At 47.8% G+C, this 17,068-nt stretch overlaps 1 non-coding gene across 1 annotated transcript; it reads left to right on the top strand.

The window, feature by feature from the left end:
• Positions 1-7,536: 7,536 nt before the first annotated feature.
• Positions 7,537-7,667, top strand: LOC142437663 (small nucleolar RNA SNORA31). The gene has a single exon (XR_012782206.1). It is a non-coding gene; the product is annotated as a small nucleolar RNA SNORA31 (small nucleolar RNA).
• Positions 7,668-17,068: the final 9,401 nt, after the last annotated feature.

The following is a 17,068-nucleotide window of genomic DNA, read 5'->3' as shown; positions in this document are numbered from 1 at the left end:
GACAGCCCTCAAGTGAACTCACTGCCAGGAGAGGAGATTCTGGCTGAGAAGAATTGCCCCCTGTGGTTTTCTGAAGCTCTACCTCTGCATGGGGGCAGAAAGCCTCTTTGTTACTTTACAAATGAAAGGGCAACTCAATAAATAAGAACTCAGAAAGTAACACTTAGAAAGAAGAGAGCAGGAAGGGTCAGGACCTTGAAAACTGTCCAGGTTCCTTGCCTATCAGAGCTAAGCTCTGGTCCAGTGGCTGCAAAAGGAGAAGTGGAATTGAAACGGACTTCCATGCGTCTGTGGCGCAGGAACTAGTGTCAAACAGTTGCAGAAGGAAAAAGAAGTGACTGCAGAAACGCACAAACGAGATTGTGCAACACTTGTCACAGCGACCTTGTGAACAGCAACCCACCTTCAAAGAGCACAACTGTCCATCAACTGTCTGCACACACATGGGAATGGCACGCAGGAACAACATGGAAACGACACACACGCATGCATCCAGCTGGATACATGTCCAAACTACTAGATGGCATTAAAAAGAGAGACCAAGAATTAAACAAGAGACAGATACGGAAATGTGGAGTCATTTGTGTACACGTCTCGGTGGGAAGAGCTGGACGTCCGGATGGTGACTGGTCTCCTGGGGATGAGGTGCACTGGGAACAGAGCGCTCCGAGCGGCTGTGTAGGTCAAGGACGGCTTTCCGTGGTCTGGTCAGTCAGCTTCGTGGTGCCGCGTACTGGAATGCACACGGCTCCCTCTGTATGAATTACGCCGTCCTTCAACAACGCACTGTTTACACACAGGTGTCCCGTGACGGCACTCACTTCTGTTTATTGAAAATACCCTAGTTGCAGGACGAACTCCTTTCATCGGCCTGTTCGTTTCATGCTAATATTTGGAGTCCCTCCACCGAGAAAAGGCCAGGCGCCCACAGTTTCCTAGCGGTTGCTGGGCACCAAGTGGGGTGCGCGCGGCGACCCGCGGTTCGAGTGCTTTCCCTTCTGCAGCCCGCAGGGTGCTGCTCTGGGGGAGACAGCAGGAGAAAGGGCAGCAGAGAGGGCCCCCTAAAAGGAGAAAGGCCACTGCGGTGGAGAGCAGAGACTGCCGTGACTCGGAGTCGAACCGAGGTTGCTGCGGCCACAACGCAGAGTACTGACCACTATACGACCACGGCGCGCCAGTCGCCCGCGCTGCCGGGCTCCCTCCGGCCTGTGGGCGCGGGAACACTCGCACGTGCCCGTCGGCTCCGGCAGCTGCAGGTCCTCCTGCTCGCCTCCACCGGCCGCTCCTCCCGCCGCTTCCCGCCCTGCCGCCGGCGAGCGCGCCCTCTTCTCCCAAGGGCCCCCCACCCTGGAAGACGGGCGGGCTCCACCCTCGTCGTCCCGTCGCCCCGGGGAGGCCCTCGAACGCCGTCCGACAGGGTCGCCCGGAGTCGGCGTGGCCGGGAGGGCAGAGGGCTGCGGCTTCGAGCTTGAACGTGGCGGGCAGCTCCCGGGGGCCGGCTCTGCTTCCTCACCTGCAGCTGCGCGAGCCCCGACCCCAACCCGCCCCTCTCCCCGCCCCTCGGACCCCAACCCGCGCCTCTCCCCGCCCCTCCACTCGGACCCCAACCCGCCCCTCCCACCGCCCCTCCACTCGGACCCCAACCCGCCCCTCTCCCCGCCCCTCGGACCCCAACCCGCCCCTCTCCCCGCCCCTCGGACCCCAACCCGCCCCTCTCCCCGCCCCTCGGACCCCAACCCGCGCCTCTCCCCGCCCCTCCACTCGGACCCCAACCCGCCCCTGTCCCCGCCCCTCCACTCGGACCCCAACCCGCCCCTCCACTCGGACCCCAACCCGTCCCTCTCCCCGCCCCTCGGACCCCAACCCGCCCCTCTCCCCGCCCCTCGGACCCCAACCCGCCCCTCTCCCCGCCCCTCCACTCGGACCCCAACCCGCCCCTCTCCCCGCCCCTCGGACCCCAACCCGCCGGTCTCCAGGTCCCGCACCTTGGACTCCGCCCCCCCTCTTTTCCTGCCCCCCACGCACCCGCCCCGCGCGCCGCGGGACTCTGAGGGCGGGGCCTTCCGACCGCGCAGACCCCGCACTCCGGGAGTCGCATGGCCCTGTCCCTGTGGCCTCCTGCCTTCAGAGAGTTGCATGCATCCACATCAGGTCATCAGATTAAAGCGTTTTCAGTGGAAAAGGTGACCCCCAAAGTCATGTGGAATTGCAAAAGCAAAAACCAGACTCAGTGCCATCAGAGATTTACAGGTACCCCATGGACAGGGCAGCACTCCCTCTGTGGGTTTCTGAGACTGACTCTCTCGCTGTCTCCTCTCTCTCTCACTTAAACATCATTTTATAGGGATCTCTTAGGGATATTATAACAATCCGTAATCTAATTAGATCAAGCATAACTGTATAATCGCTGCCACCATCATTTGCTAAAGGTTATCTTTCTTCTTGAAATCTGATATCAGCTCCTCCTTATCCCTCCCTGCGCTCCCCACCCCCGGGGACATGTATTATTCTTATATGTATATATGTGTACATATATACACATATATGTATATCTTACCCCATCTAGTATGTTCCTTCACACACAATTCTGCTATTCATTGCCCCCAGTGGGTTACAGTCCTTGCAATCTGTGTCCCCTCCCCCACCCCTGCCAGTACCCTCAGGGAATCCTTTCTCCCATTGCTATTTCTGAAGGTGTCCATACCTTGGATTTCATACATGGAATGCACTTGGTTATAGAAATGAACGTGCGCAGGTCTAGCAAGGTTAATGAGGTAAAGCTAAGACCATGATGGCCAGGGGAGGAGGTATTGAAGACCTAGAGGGCAGCTGTGTGTGGCATCAGTGCGACCCTGCACCCTGGATAGACACCCCCTCCGCACGTGGCCCTTCTGTGGAGGACTGCCCGATTATCTTACAGGTGGGTTGTAGGCTCCTTCATGTCCATTTAATAGCTAGTTTTTGATCGACTGATACCTGATGCGGTCTACACCTCGTGATTACACAGGTTGGTGTGCTTCTTCCGCGTGGGCTTTGTTGCTTCCCTGCTAGATGGCCGCTTTTTTAAGTTCCACCTTTTAAGACCCAAATGCTACGTGTTTTAGTAGCTGGACACCAGCAGCTTTCTTCACCGCATTTGCCTATGCACCATTTTTTGAGACTATAACTCTTTATGGGAGTAAAGAGCCTCATCTTTCTCCAGCTGGTTGTTCTGAACTATTGCAGGTAATTTGAAATACCAAAAGAAGTTGGAAATTAAAAAAAAAATAAGACCCTCATTTTCCCATCCCCCCCACCCTCACCTCATTTTCCCATTTTAAAATGAACCGTAAAGTTACAGTAAACAAAGCAGACTAGCACTAGTATAATATTAAAAACATACACCAATGGGGAAGAAACAGAGTCCACAAATAAAGCCACACCGCTATGGTCATTGATTTAAGACAAGGCTGTAACACCATCAAATGGGGAAGGAAATGTCTCTTCAGTAACTGGTGCTGTGGCACATGGATCTCCCTATGTCAAAGAGTGAAGATAGCCCTGTACCCTTCCTTAGCACCATATGAGTGAAAATTAATTCACAATGGTTCATCAATATAAATGTCAGAACCAAATTCATTAAATTCTTAGGACAAAACAAAGGGATACTTCCTCCAGACTTAGTTGGTTTTTTTAAATTTTAATAAATCATTTTATTGGGGCTTGAGGTAGTTAGTTTATTGTGTCAACCTGGCTGATAAACACACATGGGACTAATTGAAGGACAGAGAGATAAATGGCTCATTGAGCCTGGCCTCTCTTGTCTCTGCTCTTTGATCATCAGATGATTAAAGTGTGCGGCTGCCTTGCTTATTCTGCGCCTCAATTTGCAAGCTACACTACCTGTGGGACACCTAACCCGGGGACTGTGTCGCTGTAATTTGAGGTTCCTTCAGGACCTGCTTCGCCACACCATTGGAATTTACATCTCTTGAGCTGGGGACTGTCAGACCCTGTCATATGGCTGACTGTTGGTGACCTGCCTTGCTGTTTGCTGCCTGTGCCCAGACAGCCTGAATTGCTCTACAGAGGACTACCCTGCGGCCCTCAAGACTTGAAGGACTGACAGTGTCTCACAACTGTCTTACGGGAATGAGTTCCTCTAAGCCATTTGTACTGCTTTATAATGTAATTAACTGTTTATTTCTTATGTTATATATCTATCTATGTGTATAATTATATATATAATTATTAGCATTCTGGTTTTGTTTCTGTGGAGAGCCCTGTCTCACACAGGCTTCTTAAAACTCTTACAAGAATACATCAATTGTATCAAGCGCATTTGTACATCTGCTGCCATCATCATTTCCAAACATTTTCTTTCAAGACTTAGTTTTTGACACTGGAATCTCAGATATGGCACCAAAATCTGTTTGCAAAAAAACAAAACGAGAAAATCAGAAACATTTCTGCATCCAAGGGCTTTATCTACAAACTAAAAAAAAAACAACTTACAAGATAGGAGAAGCCATTTGACAGCCACACACACGATAAGGGTTTAGTATCTAGAACATATGAAGAACTCATACAATCCAACACACATACAACTTAATCCAGAGAGCAAAGGAAAACAAAGTCTAAAATGACTTGAATTGACATTGCAGTAAAAAAATCACATTTAAATGATTAATGAGCACATAGCCAGCATTACCAGTCATTGGGAAAAAGCAAACAGAGGCCAAGGTGAATCTTACTTCATTCAGCCCAGAGGCTATGATCAGACAAAGGACAGTCTTTTCCACAGGATGGGAGCCATTGGAACGCTCACCATTCCTGGGGGATTGTGAAATAGCGCCTGCACCGTGGGAAACAGTTTGATGGGTCCTCAAAAGGGTTAGGATAGAATTAATATGTGACCCAGCAATTCCACTCCTCAGTATGTAACCCAGATAATTTTACATGGGCTCAAACAGATATCTGTTCATCATTAGTTTTACAATGGCCAGTAGGTATGAACAAAAGTATCCAGTAAAAGATAAGTGGATACACAAGAGGATGAATAGATACATTTTTTAAAAGATCATTTTATTGGGAGCTCTTACAAGTCTTGTTACAATCCATACATCACTTGTATCAGACATATTTGTCCATCTATTGCCATCATTCTTTTCTAGACATTGGCTTTCTGTTAGGTACTTGGGGTCAGCTCTTTTTCCCCTCCCTTCCCACCCCTTGTGGCCCCCGATAGACAATAGATTGTTATTGTTTTCATATTTCACACCGACCGCTGTCTCCCTTCCCCTCTGGTTTCTGTTGTTCTTCCCCCTGGAGGGGGATGTGTGGTTATGTGCCATTCATTGTGATCAGTACCCCTTCCTCTCCTCCTCTCCCCCTTCTCCTTTTTGGTGTTGGGAGCCGATGGCCATTAAGACCCTGGCCTCAGACACGTAGCAGAAACTTGGCCGCTTTCTAACAGCAAGGCTTTGTTTCCTGCCCAACTTTGCCCCCACATTCCAAGCTACTGTAGCATGGGCAGTTCCGATAACTGACATTGTTGCCATTAGTCAAAGTACTGAGCACCCATTGAACTGCAGATATAGGAACATCGTGATCAGTTCACCCGGTAAGCCTTGATTTGCATGCGGACGTCACCACGGACATCTTTGAGTACTGTTGCGCACCCTTTGTACCTTATCGGGAACATGTGGCTGATTGGTTGTTGTACAGTGTGCGGTTGTTACACAGTGTGCTTCATTGGAATATGTGCCTCCCACTTCCTTCTCTGTTGTGAATATATACCCAGAGTTTTGGCAAAATAAACGGGCTTGATCAGCACTTGTCTTGCACCATGGCTCTGTTTTTTTCCCCATCCAGGTTCGTTGCCCCTCCGGGTCACCGCATGAGGGTCTCGCCCAGCGAGACCCTAACATTTTGGTATCGCTATTCCGATTCCTGTTCCTGAGTTCCGTGTGTTGTGAGCTTTATCTCTTGCCTATACCTATGTACATGTTCTGGCCCGGTCCAGAGTGGGAGTCAGCACTGGGGTCATGATACTGGGGTTGATGAAACCTCAAGGAACCAGAGGTACATTGGGTCATCCATCAGTGCTCAACTGCACCCTGATTGACCCATCCCTTTCCTGCAGCCCCTCTGTGGGGGATGCTCCATTGCCTACATTCTCACCAACCTATTTTTGCTTGTTTCTTTGTTGTGAATCGCTTGATGCCTGTTACCAAGTCCTGACTTCACTTCACGATTGCACCAGCTGGTGTGCTTCTTCCATGTGGGCTTGCTGCTTCACTGTTGGATGGCCACTTGTTTAACTTCAAGCCTTTAAGACCCCAAACACTTTTAATAGCCTGGCACCATCCACTGTCTCTACCACATTTGCTTATGCACCCAGTTTGTCTTCAGCGATCATGTGGGAGTGAGCATCACAAAATGCCATTTTTTTAGAGCAAAGTGTTCCTGTATTGGGGGAGGGTATGAGCTGAGGCCCAAGGCCCATCCACAGCCTCAGTGTATTGGCTTATAAATATAGGTACATAGGCCAATACCTCTATTTTTATGGATTAATGTATTTACATAAGTATGCACCTCTGCCAGTACCCCTATCTATAGCTTTGCTTCCTAGAGCAAACCTCTGTTTCATTTTGCCTCCTCCTGCCACACCATCACGCTCCCCTCCTTCCACCTCCTAGTACTTCCTCTCAGCTAGATTGGTGTTGTTCTAATACCCACAGGATCTCTACACCCTCCTAGATGATTGTTTTAATTCCCTGGTTGTTCCCCTGTCTGTGGTATTGTTTGCTCACCAAACCACCACCACCACCCCCACTTTCTCTCCCCAAGACCCTCTGGGTCTCTTGGCCCTGTTTTTTTTCTCCCTGAGCTTGCTTCTCAGATACATCTATATTTATATAGTTTTAAATATATGTGCCCACACACGATTAAATATTGTTGAAACTTCTCTGGTGAGTCCAGGGCTCTTAGTCTGAAAAACAGAAGACGGGACTCACCTCCACACGGCAGCAAGCAGAAAGCACAGCTTATTAGGACTCCAGAGAGTTGCTCCTGATGAACTGTCCAAGGGGGTTATCTGATGTGGGCACTTTGCTGGTCCGTACATCCAGGTTATGAAAGGACCAGTTCCGGGTCTGGTCCTATTTCTCTGGAGCAATCATACACCTGGTCATGTCCTCCCCGCAGCTGGCTCTAGCACAGGCCTGGGCAGGCAGTCAGCATGCAATGGCTCAGCAAGGGGGTCTTGGATGTGCGGAAAATCAGCTTAGGGGTCTGATGCCTGCAGATTTAGGATCAGCTTGTACCAGGCTGTTGGAATCATCCTTCCAGATATCCTGTCACTCTTAAGGCTTCCCTCCACACGGCCTCTTTTCCTTCCTCGGCCTGAGGCCTCTCTACCTCCCATGTCGAAATGTCCCTCTTGAAATATAGTCTCTTGAAAGCTTGATCACTAACTGAGATGGCTCAGCCCCAAAGGACACGTATCCTACGATCCCACTTGGGTACATGCCATCTTTAGAATGGACAAATATGAAGCATCTATTGACAGACCTGGAGCAGTTACTGTGTGCTCTTAAAGTTACCTACAGATGCCAGAAAAAAATGTCCTCCTGCTTTCTGTCTGCCTGCCTGTGGCAGCCATGATTAAATAGGGGAGTACAGTTTAAAAAAAGAATGGACAAATATGTAAAAACCAAAGTTTATTTTTGGTGATCACCAAGGGCAAATGAGAGAGGGAGCTGAGTGCTAATTACAGAATGGTTCCTGAATTTCTGCTTCTCCAAACTCACTGCCCTCGAGGTCATGCTGACTCATAGCAACCCCTCAGACAGGACGGGGTAGCACTGCCCGTGTTGGTTCACCCCTCTAAGTGACTGTCAGGAGAATAGACAGCTCAGTCTTTTCCCCACAGAGCGGCAGGGGGTTTCGAACTGGGTACCTTGAGAATCTCAGGGTGAGGAGGAATTTTGAAAGGAATGGTTGTGATGGTTGCAACACGGTAAGCAAAATGCTATGCATGCAGCCCTTGGCTAAGGTTTCCTGTACACGTATACACGTTCCACCACAACAAAATAAAGGTAAAGGCTTACAAATAAAATTTAAAAGAACACCTTCTTATGGAAATCAATCTGGTGGTTTCTAAAACAGATGGAAATAGAGTTACCATATGACCCAGCAATCCCCCTACTGGGCATCTACCCAGAAGAGGCAGGAAACAAACCAAGGCCAGACATCTGAGCTCCAGTGTTCATTGCGGCACAGTTCACAATTGCAAGGAGCTGGAAACAACCCAAATTTCCATCAACTGACAAGTGGATTAAAAAGCTCTAGTACACACATACAATGGAGGACTATGCATCGCTAAGAAGCAGTGATGAACGCATGAAGCACATCACTGCATGGGAAGAATGTGAGGAAATCATGCTGAGCAAATTAAGCCAAGCACAAAAGGACAAGTACAACAGGAGTCTGCTGAGGTAAGCTTTAAAAAACAAACAAATATGCAAAAGGGCATAGGGGAAAAGCTACAGTATACAAACATTTCTGGGGTGAGGACCAGGTAGTAGGGCAGGGACCAGACCAAATACAGGGATATATATGGTAGGCAGCTAAAAAGGAGGGTGGGGAGAGAAAAAAAGAAATGGGTAGCGGGGGCACAGGGCACTAACCCATCCAAGGGGACGGTATTGTTTATATCTCTGCAGGGAAAGAGGGACCAGACTTCAACCCAGTGCTCCAAGATGTGAAGGCAACATGCCGGCATGGAGTAGGGAACCAATGGAGAGATCTGGGGGACCGGCCCCAATCCCAACTACTATGTGGACACCTGCTCTTCCCCCCAGAAGAATTTATTTCAAAGGAAGGCATTGAATCTGCAGCTCCAGGAGGGGGACATATCTGATCAGAGCACATGGGAGCAGGTGAAGGGGGTGGGGAGAGTGGAGCACATCCTGATCCACCAGGCCTTGAGGATGATGTTCCAAATTAGAGCAGCCAGTCCACAGAGAGGACCACATGGCCAAGCCATGAGACACGATGCCCCTATGAGACACGATGCCCCTCACTGACCCATGGCCCTACAGGGGACAACACTAGAGACAGTGTGGGAATTGCACCGATCTGATCCCTTCACACAGAGGCAAAACACTAAGGGGGTGCAACAGAATAGCAAGGGAATGGAGCGGTGTGGTCCCCAGGGAATGCCGAACGTGGACTTTGGAGTCAGGGCGTGATGCTCAACAGACTGGACTGGTGTGGGAAACAGAAAGAATGGTGTTGGAAACACCATGTAACAATTGTACAGCCCCACCAGAATATGGAGTGAATGGGAAAATTGTGTGAAGTGAGGATCTGCTGAGGGAATTGGCACATAAGTGGTGGAAATAGTGAATGAGTATTTTAAGAGGACAATGGGGCAAGGTAAAAGTAAACCTGAGACTTGTACTATGCTGATCTACTTACTGAAAAGACAGGGTGTGCAAGTAATGAAGAAAAAGATGCAATGTTTTCTAAAAGTAGTAAAAAGGTGTAATCCCTGGTTCCCAGAGGAAGGAACTTTCATTCTAGAGACGTGGGAGGAGGTCATAGTAAACTTAAAGAAAGCACACAGAGACGGGGAGACTATCCCTATGGAGACATCTTCTCTGCCAGTTCAAGTTAAGATGGTCTTAGTACCTTTGCAGGAGGAAGAGAAAGAGGATTATCAGTTTAGTGAGAAGTCTTGTGTCTATTCAAATCTAGAAAAGAAAGCGAAAGTCTCTTTGAATGAGCATGATTTAGGTGGTGAAACTTTGGGAAAGACTGGGGCAGGGATTGATTTGTTATGCAAAGCCTCTGATTCTAAAGGAAATCTCAGAGCCAGAGCCCATATGCCCTTGGGGGACTGCAGCCTCCTAAGGTTTACAGGTGATAAAGCACTAGAGGCAGCTGATTCCAAGACCCAAAGCGAGGCTATTAAGCAATCCCAGGAGGCTCCCTTGCTTTCAAAGGTAGGGGAAGCAAAGAAACAAGACCAGCAAAGTAGTGAGAGCCATCAAAGCTACACAGACTTACATCAGGTGAGAGGCTGGCAGAATGGTATCAGGCAAATGAGAAGATTTTAGAAAGAGCTGAGAAAACTAAGCCTGAGACAGGAGGAGACATCATAGTAAAAACATCTGCTTCCCTGCTGGAAGTTAGTGTAAGAAAGACCAGAGATTATGAAACAATTAAGCAAGCCATGCTGGAGGAGGAGAGATTAGTGCCAAAGAAATGCAAACTAGAAGAGCTAACACAGAAGATGAAGTTAGGGAAGTGGAACTTCCAGATATGAGGGTTCAGAAGACCAGCTCAGAAAATAGAAGCAGAAAGGCCAAGTGTTGGAAGGCACCTTGACTTTGGAGAGTAGAAAGAGGAATTGCCCAAGACAGAGATTTAGAATGTCTTATGCTGTTAGAGTTGTTAGCAGACAGCCTTGGGGGGAGGGCAACCTCCAGAAGAACTCACAGGGCCTTTCGTTTGAGTTGCTAACAGATCTCCAGCAGGCAGTCAGTGATTATGGCCCAGACTCACATTTTGTAATTAGCATGGTAAGGGCTTCAGCTGAGTCTGAGAGAGCTGGACACCTACAGACCTGAGAGCTTTAGCGAGAATTTGTCTCTGCTCTTCAGAATGCCTGCAATACCAAATGCTGCGGAAGGAAGCAGCCCTTGCACGAGGGCATAGATATAGCAATTCATCAATTGCTAGGGGATGAGCATTATATCACAGTTGAGTCTCAACACAGTTTACTGAACAGACAATAGGACAGATACGTGAAGTTTTCCTAAGTGCCTGGGAAAAGATAATTCCATCAGAAGAGAGAAAGCCGAGTTACACGGCTATAAGACAGCGGAATGGTGAGCCTTATGCTGACTTTGTGTCCCGACTGGAAGATGCTGTTTCCAAAGGTGTGAAGAATGTCCAGGCAGTACGAGACCTAGTGCATAAGCTGTCATATGATTTCTCCACTAAACACTGTAAACATGCCTTGCGTCCCTACAGGGAACAGGGCACACTGCTAAATTGTCTCAGAAGATGCGGGAATGTAGAGACAGATGACTACAAGGCCGACCTCTTGGCAGCTGCCTTGGCAAATTACACCAAACCAAGAAGACAACGCTTAGTTACAGAAAGACAGGTTATCCTCAAAGACAGAGTAGGGAGAGCGGGCTGCAGCCATTGAGATCGGGTTTAAAGACCCTGAACTTTGCCCCCGCTGCAGGAAGGGAACTCATTGGGCGAACCAATGTAGCTCAAGATTCAACAGGGAAGGATTGTCATTAGCAAAGACTTCCTGGTGGGAAAATAGAGGAAGGAGCTGGATAGGGACCCGCCCAGCAAAGCATGGGAGGCAAAGTGGCTTCCTGCCAGAGCAAAGAAGGTCTTGGAGAGAAACTGCAGGCATCACCCAGCCTCACAGCAGGAGAGCAGACCTGGTCAAACAGGCAAGAGCCCAGCCCCTGTTCTCCCTGCAGTTGGTTTGATTAACCAAGAGATGGCTCAGAAGTCCTCACAGCATTTTAATTCTAAAACGCAGGAACCTCTTATTGGAAGAGTAATACAGTTTTAATCAGGAAGATTTAACCTAAGTACTCAAGGAATGAAAATTAATACTGAAATTGATCAGAGTTGTGAGGAAAAGCCAAAATCTGTGACTAAATCAGAAATTATTTGCAGTGGTAATTGCAATCACATGGCCCAGGTGGCCCTATCCAGGTTTAACACCCACCCATGCCCACCGCGGGAAAACCTGGGCCTCGGAGCATGTGCAGTGCGTCGCCCTTTGTTCTCCTGCTTGGCTCTCTTGGGCGTGGGTCCAGGGACATCCCATCCCTGCCTATCTGCCTAACAGAAGGAATGAGAGAAGGTAACCAAGACAGAGTATTGCAAGAAGTTAAAATCATACAGTATAAAGAGCCTGTAACCTTACTGGTAAACTTGGAGAAAGAATGTCTGTTTGGTAAGTTACTTCAAGAACAGCTGAAAATTTTATTAAGAATGTTTTCAGTCTTTCAAAGTATGGTAAGTTCTCCCAATGAGGCAGCTCTGTTAATTTTCTGAGGACTGGGAGCCAGTATTTACACAACAATGAAGGCTATCTAACTAGTCCTGACACTGGGTCAAAGCCTAGCAAGTTAACTGAGATTGCTAGTAGTGCTTTGAAATCTGAATTGTTAAAACAGAAGCGGGAGAAGAGGAATCTTATGTGTGACAAATTTCATTTAGTCATTTTCACACACAAAAAACTTTTTCTCCTTACTAAAAGTTTGTAACAAAATTGGGACAGATAAACATATTTTCACTTCTACAGAGAAAGCTGATCCTAAGGAGTCCCAAGAAGATGGGAATCCACCACCTGGAGCAAGGGACATGCATTTTTTTTGCAGAATAAAGCTGATGGACGCCCCTTATAAGGACGCAACCATGTTTGGAGAAAGGTGGACATGAAGGACAAAATCATAATTCCTTTTTCAGGTTAATGACACCCCCCAAGGGAGGGTTTATTTGTTTATGTTTTCACAGGCAAAGGAGATAGGTGGATTTCTCTTCAGCCAGCAAGGCCCAGAAGAAAGCAGGGAAGCTGATGAATGACCAGACCCCCACAGACACACTGTCCTGTTACTGAAGTTATTCAAAACGTCAGGAAGACTTCCCAGATTCCTAAGAATAGCGACTGCTGACTGCTAAGATATTTCTTCCATTTCTGATGCTGTGAAAGGGACACTCTGGGACTTTATCAAAACTGAACATTTTATACAATAGTGACTGGACTATTACTACAGACTTGTTTTTGCTGAAAGATCAAGATTTTGGACTTGTCAATTGTTAAAATGTGATTGCAATGTAACTGATTTTTGTATAACCCCTTACCCATATAAGAAGACATTGCATGATTGGGATTTGATTAGGAAACTTTTACAAAGGTTTGAGGGAAACATTTCATTAGCTGTTGATCAGCTTAACAACGATATTTACTATACATTCAAAGACAGCCTGAGGCATCTCCTGGCTCTGACATAATTAAGCAATTGGTGAATAACAAGGAAGGGTTGGATCCGTGAGCTTGGGTTCAAAGTATTTCTCATAGCCTGGGTTCCAGCCTAACAGTGCTGCTCATGATCACAATTTTTGTCCTGGCTGTCATGTGTTGCTTCTATAGAAAGCTAAGGCATGTGAAAGAGAATCATAGGCCTCTATGACACTTTTGAAGTTCGAACATAAAGCAAACACTGTGGGGAGCAGAGATCAGGAAGAGAGTGTTTAAGGATGAATCCTTCATTGTCTCCAAAGGAGCCTGGAAGGCTAGGTTTCTAGTGGTGGGGGGACCTCCACCCTTGTGAGTAATAGGTAAGTCCTAATCACATTCTCATGACATTGTTCCTCACTTTACCCTCCTACATGGTGCTGATCTGAGGTTGTCTCTTACAAGCACATAGCTGGTTACTGTGTGGCCAGCAGCTTTAACTACAGAAGCAGACAGTCCTATTTGGGCCTGCTCCCTGCTGCTGGGAACAATGGACTACTTCTCCCTGAGGCTTGCAACCATTAGCTTGGTTCCTGTAGGTGGGGTTTACACCCTACTGGGTTCTTATGGCAGTCCAGACACCTGATCAAACCCACTCCAGGACATCCAAAGTTAAGCTGCCATCCTGACTCTAGGACCCACCTATTTTGTCACATGGATACCCCCAATCCCTCCTCTTCCTATTGTGTGTATATTCCTAGATTGTCTCCCTCTCATTGCTGTATAGCCTATAGTGCAACCCCTTCCTGTGATGTATGTCTTTACCTGTAATTGGGGGGCTTGCACTCCCCCCAAACATATATAGGCTTGGGTTAGCAATAAAGATTCTCTCTCTCTCTCTCCTCAGCTCCCTCTCCTCCCCTGTTCCAGTTCCCCTTGTCCTCCTTCCCTTCCCCCTCTCTCCACCTGGACCACCAAGTGGGGGGCGGGGGGCTGAGGTGAGCACTGCTACCATTAATTGCACCTGACTCCAAAATTTCAATATCTCTTTTATCTCTCATGATCTTGGCGATGTTAATGTAATATCTATATAATATATCTCAACTGTACAATTGTGCCTATCGAACCCGTGATTAGTGGTGGAGGGCTGGCAACCCCATCCAACCGCAAACTGGAAAACACTCCTAAAGACCCAAAACAGTCCTTGAACTAACTACAAACTTTTCTTTCTTGTTGTGTTTTGTTGTTGTTGTTTTGTTGTATATTGTTGCTTGGTTTTGCTCTGTCTTGTTTTTGTGCACATCATTATCTCTGCAGGTCTGTCTAAATAAGATAGGCTGGATGAACTATCTGGAGGAGAAAGCAACGGGACCGACAGTTCTGGGGGGACATGGGAGAGGGGGAGGTGGAGGGAAAGGTAGTGGTGTTAACAAACCCAGGGACAAGAGAACAACAAGGGACCAAATTGGTGGTGAGGAGGGTGTAGGAGCCCTGGTAGGGATTGATCAAGGTTAGTGTAACCAAGAGGAATAGTTGAAACCCAAATGAAGACTGAGCATGATAGTGGGACTAGAAGAAAGTCAAAGGAAATAAAGGAAAGAGCTAGGAGGCAAACGGCATTTATAGAGGTCTAAATAAAAGCATGTACATATACAAATATATTTCTATATGAGGATGGGGAAATATATATACATATATTTATAGGTTTAGTATTAAGGTAGCAGATGGACATTGGGCCTCCACTCAAGTACTCCCTCAATGCAAGAACACTTTCTTCTATGAAACTGGCATTTCATGATGCTCATCTTCCCAACACGACCGCTGAAGACAAAGCGGGTGAATAAGCAAATGTGGTGACAAAAGGTAATGGTGCCCAGCTATCAAAAGCGATAGTATCTGGGGTCTTAAAAGCTTGAAGGTAAACTAGTGGCCATCTAGCTCAAAAACAACAAGCCCACATGGAAGAACACACCAGCCTGTGCGTTAAGGAGGTGTTGGAAGGACCAGGTACCAAGCATCATCAGAACAAAAAATCATATCGTAGTGAATGAGGGGGGGAGTGCGGAATGGAGACCCAAAGCCCAATTGTAGGCCACTGGACATCCCCTTACAGAAGGGTCTCCGGGAGAAGAGCCAGTCAGAGTGCAGTGTAGCAACGATGAAACATACAACTTTCCTCTAGTTCCTAAATGCTTCCTCCTCCCCCACTATCATGATCCCAATTCTACTTTATAAATCTGACTAGACCAGAGGATGTACACTGGAACAGATAGGAATTGGAAACACAGGGAATCCAGGGCCCATGATCCCTTCAGGACCAGTGGTGTGAGTGGCCATACTGGGAGGGTGGAGGCAGGGTGGATTGGAAAGGGAACCGATTACAGGGATCTCCATATAACCTCCTCCTTGAGGGACAGACAACGGAAAAGTGGATGAAGGACCTTCTGTAGGTCCTTCCGTGGACTGGGGTCTGCTGGTTTCTCTAACTTTCTCTTTAAAAATAGTTTTTAAATTGTGACTTAGCTGGGGGTTTACATTCAGATAATCAATTTTGTATTTCACAGCTTAAACTGCGTATGAATGCCTTTCATCGCTTGCCTCCCCAATCCCGAATTTGCCGTCTCTGCTTGTGCAATTCTATCCTACCCTTCCCTCCAGTTGACATCTATCCACCCTCCAGCCGACTCCCCCCACTTCCCTCCTGGCCATCTTACTTCTCCGGAACAAAGTCGGCTGCCCTTGGTATTAAATTTTTGTCTTGATTTTTTTCTTTATAGCAGTGGCCTCGTGCAACATTTGCTCTTTTATGATTGACTAATTTCACACAGCAGGATGTTCTTGAGGGCCCTCAGAGGCACCAGGTTCTTGCTGGTTCTTCATTGTGTTACTGCTGGCTGTCCCTTGGCCCCAGGAACAGAGAGGCAGAGTCACCTAGGCTGCAAACAACAAAGGAGTTTATGGACTAGCTCCTAGGGCCCAAGTCCTAAGACTCCATGGCAGTGGCCACCAAAGACAAGGACCCCGGCCCGGGGCACAAGCCAAGCTTTTATACTCTAAGGTTACATAAATTGGGGAAAACCATCCCTCTCACCCTCCCTTTGTTCAATGACTTCATCTGGAGACAGTTGGTCATGTAGGTCTTAGGTTGGCTGGCTCCCCAGGTGCGGTCTCTTGGGACTCCCCAAGTGCGGTCACTCAGGGCTTTTCCGGGTGTGGTCAGCGTCATTTCAGGGAAGAGGGGACTTTGTTAGAGAAACAAAACTTAGGCCTGCCTTATGAGGTGTAGCCGACCTTAGAGTAATTCATGTTTTTCTTTCTTGTCTTACAATTGTTTTAGCAATGTGTAACAATGTGCTTTTGACCATTGTGTCTATGTACCACAGTTTCTTTATCCCTTCTTCTACCAGTGAACAGTCAGGTTTTCATTTCTTGCTATTCTATACGGTGCTGTGATGACCATGGGGGTGCCTGTGCCTGTGTCACGGCTCTTACTGCTTAGGGGATGCTCCCACCAAAGGCATTTCTATTCCCAACTATCTGAAGCAGAGCCATATCCCTTTCCACAGAGTTTGCACATTTCACCGGCCCACCTGACTGGTTTCTCTTAAGCTTACTCCCTCCACCTGCGGGGCAGCTATACTCCCGAGGCTGACACACAGCATAATTCTGGGCCCATGGGACCAAGAGGAGCCCAGATGACATCACATTTCCATATGGTAATGACATAACTGCACTGGTGTTGATCACCAGTGCACCTGTGCCTCTGGATTCAGGCCAAGCATAAAATGTGATTCTGGTTGAATAAAGATGTGTGAAGTTTCAAAAGGATCGAGGAGAACCTTGCTGAGTGGCATGGCACAGCCCTCCACCTGGCCCTAGAAGACAGATGTCAACTATGCTGGTTTCAGAGATAGAACCCAGGAAAAGCTGTGGGGGAGGCCAGATCCTCTCTGGAGGCAGACTGCTATCTCCCCACACCACAGGGGAAGGCCTGCTCCCTGCTGCCAGAGACAATGCATTGCTTCTCCTTAAGCTTGCAACCAGGAGCCTGGTTCCTGTAGGTGGGATTTAACTTTACAC

The sequence above is a fragment of the Tenrec ecaudatus genome, chromosome 1 (genome assembly GCF_050624435.1).
Source record: "Tenrec ecaudatus isolate mTenEca1 chromosome 1, mTenEca1.hap1, whole genome shotgun sequence".
Lineage (NCBI taxonomy): Eukaryota > Metazoa > Chordata > Mammalia > Afrosoricida > Tenrecidae > Tenrec > Tenrec ecaudatus.
Note: the sequence above shows the minus strand (reverse complement) of the source record. Positions and strands in the feature narration are given on the sequence as shown.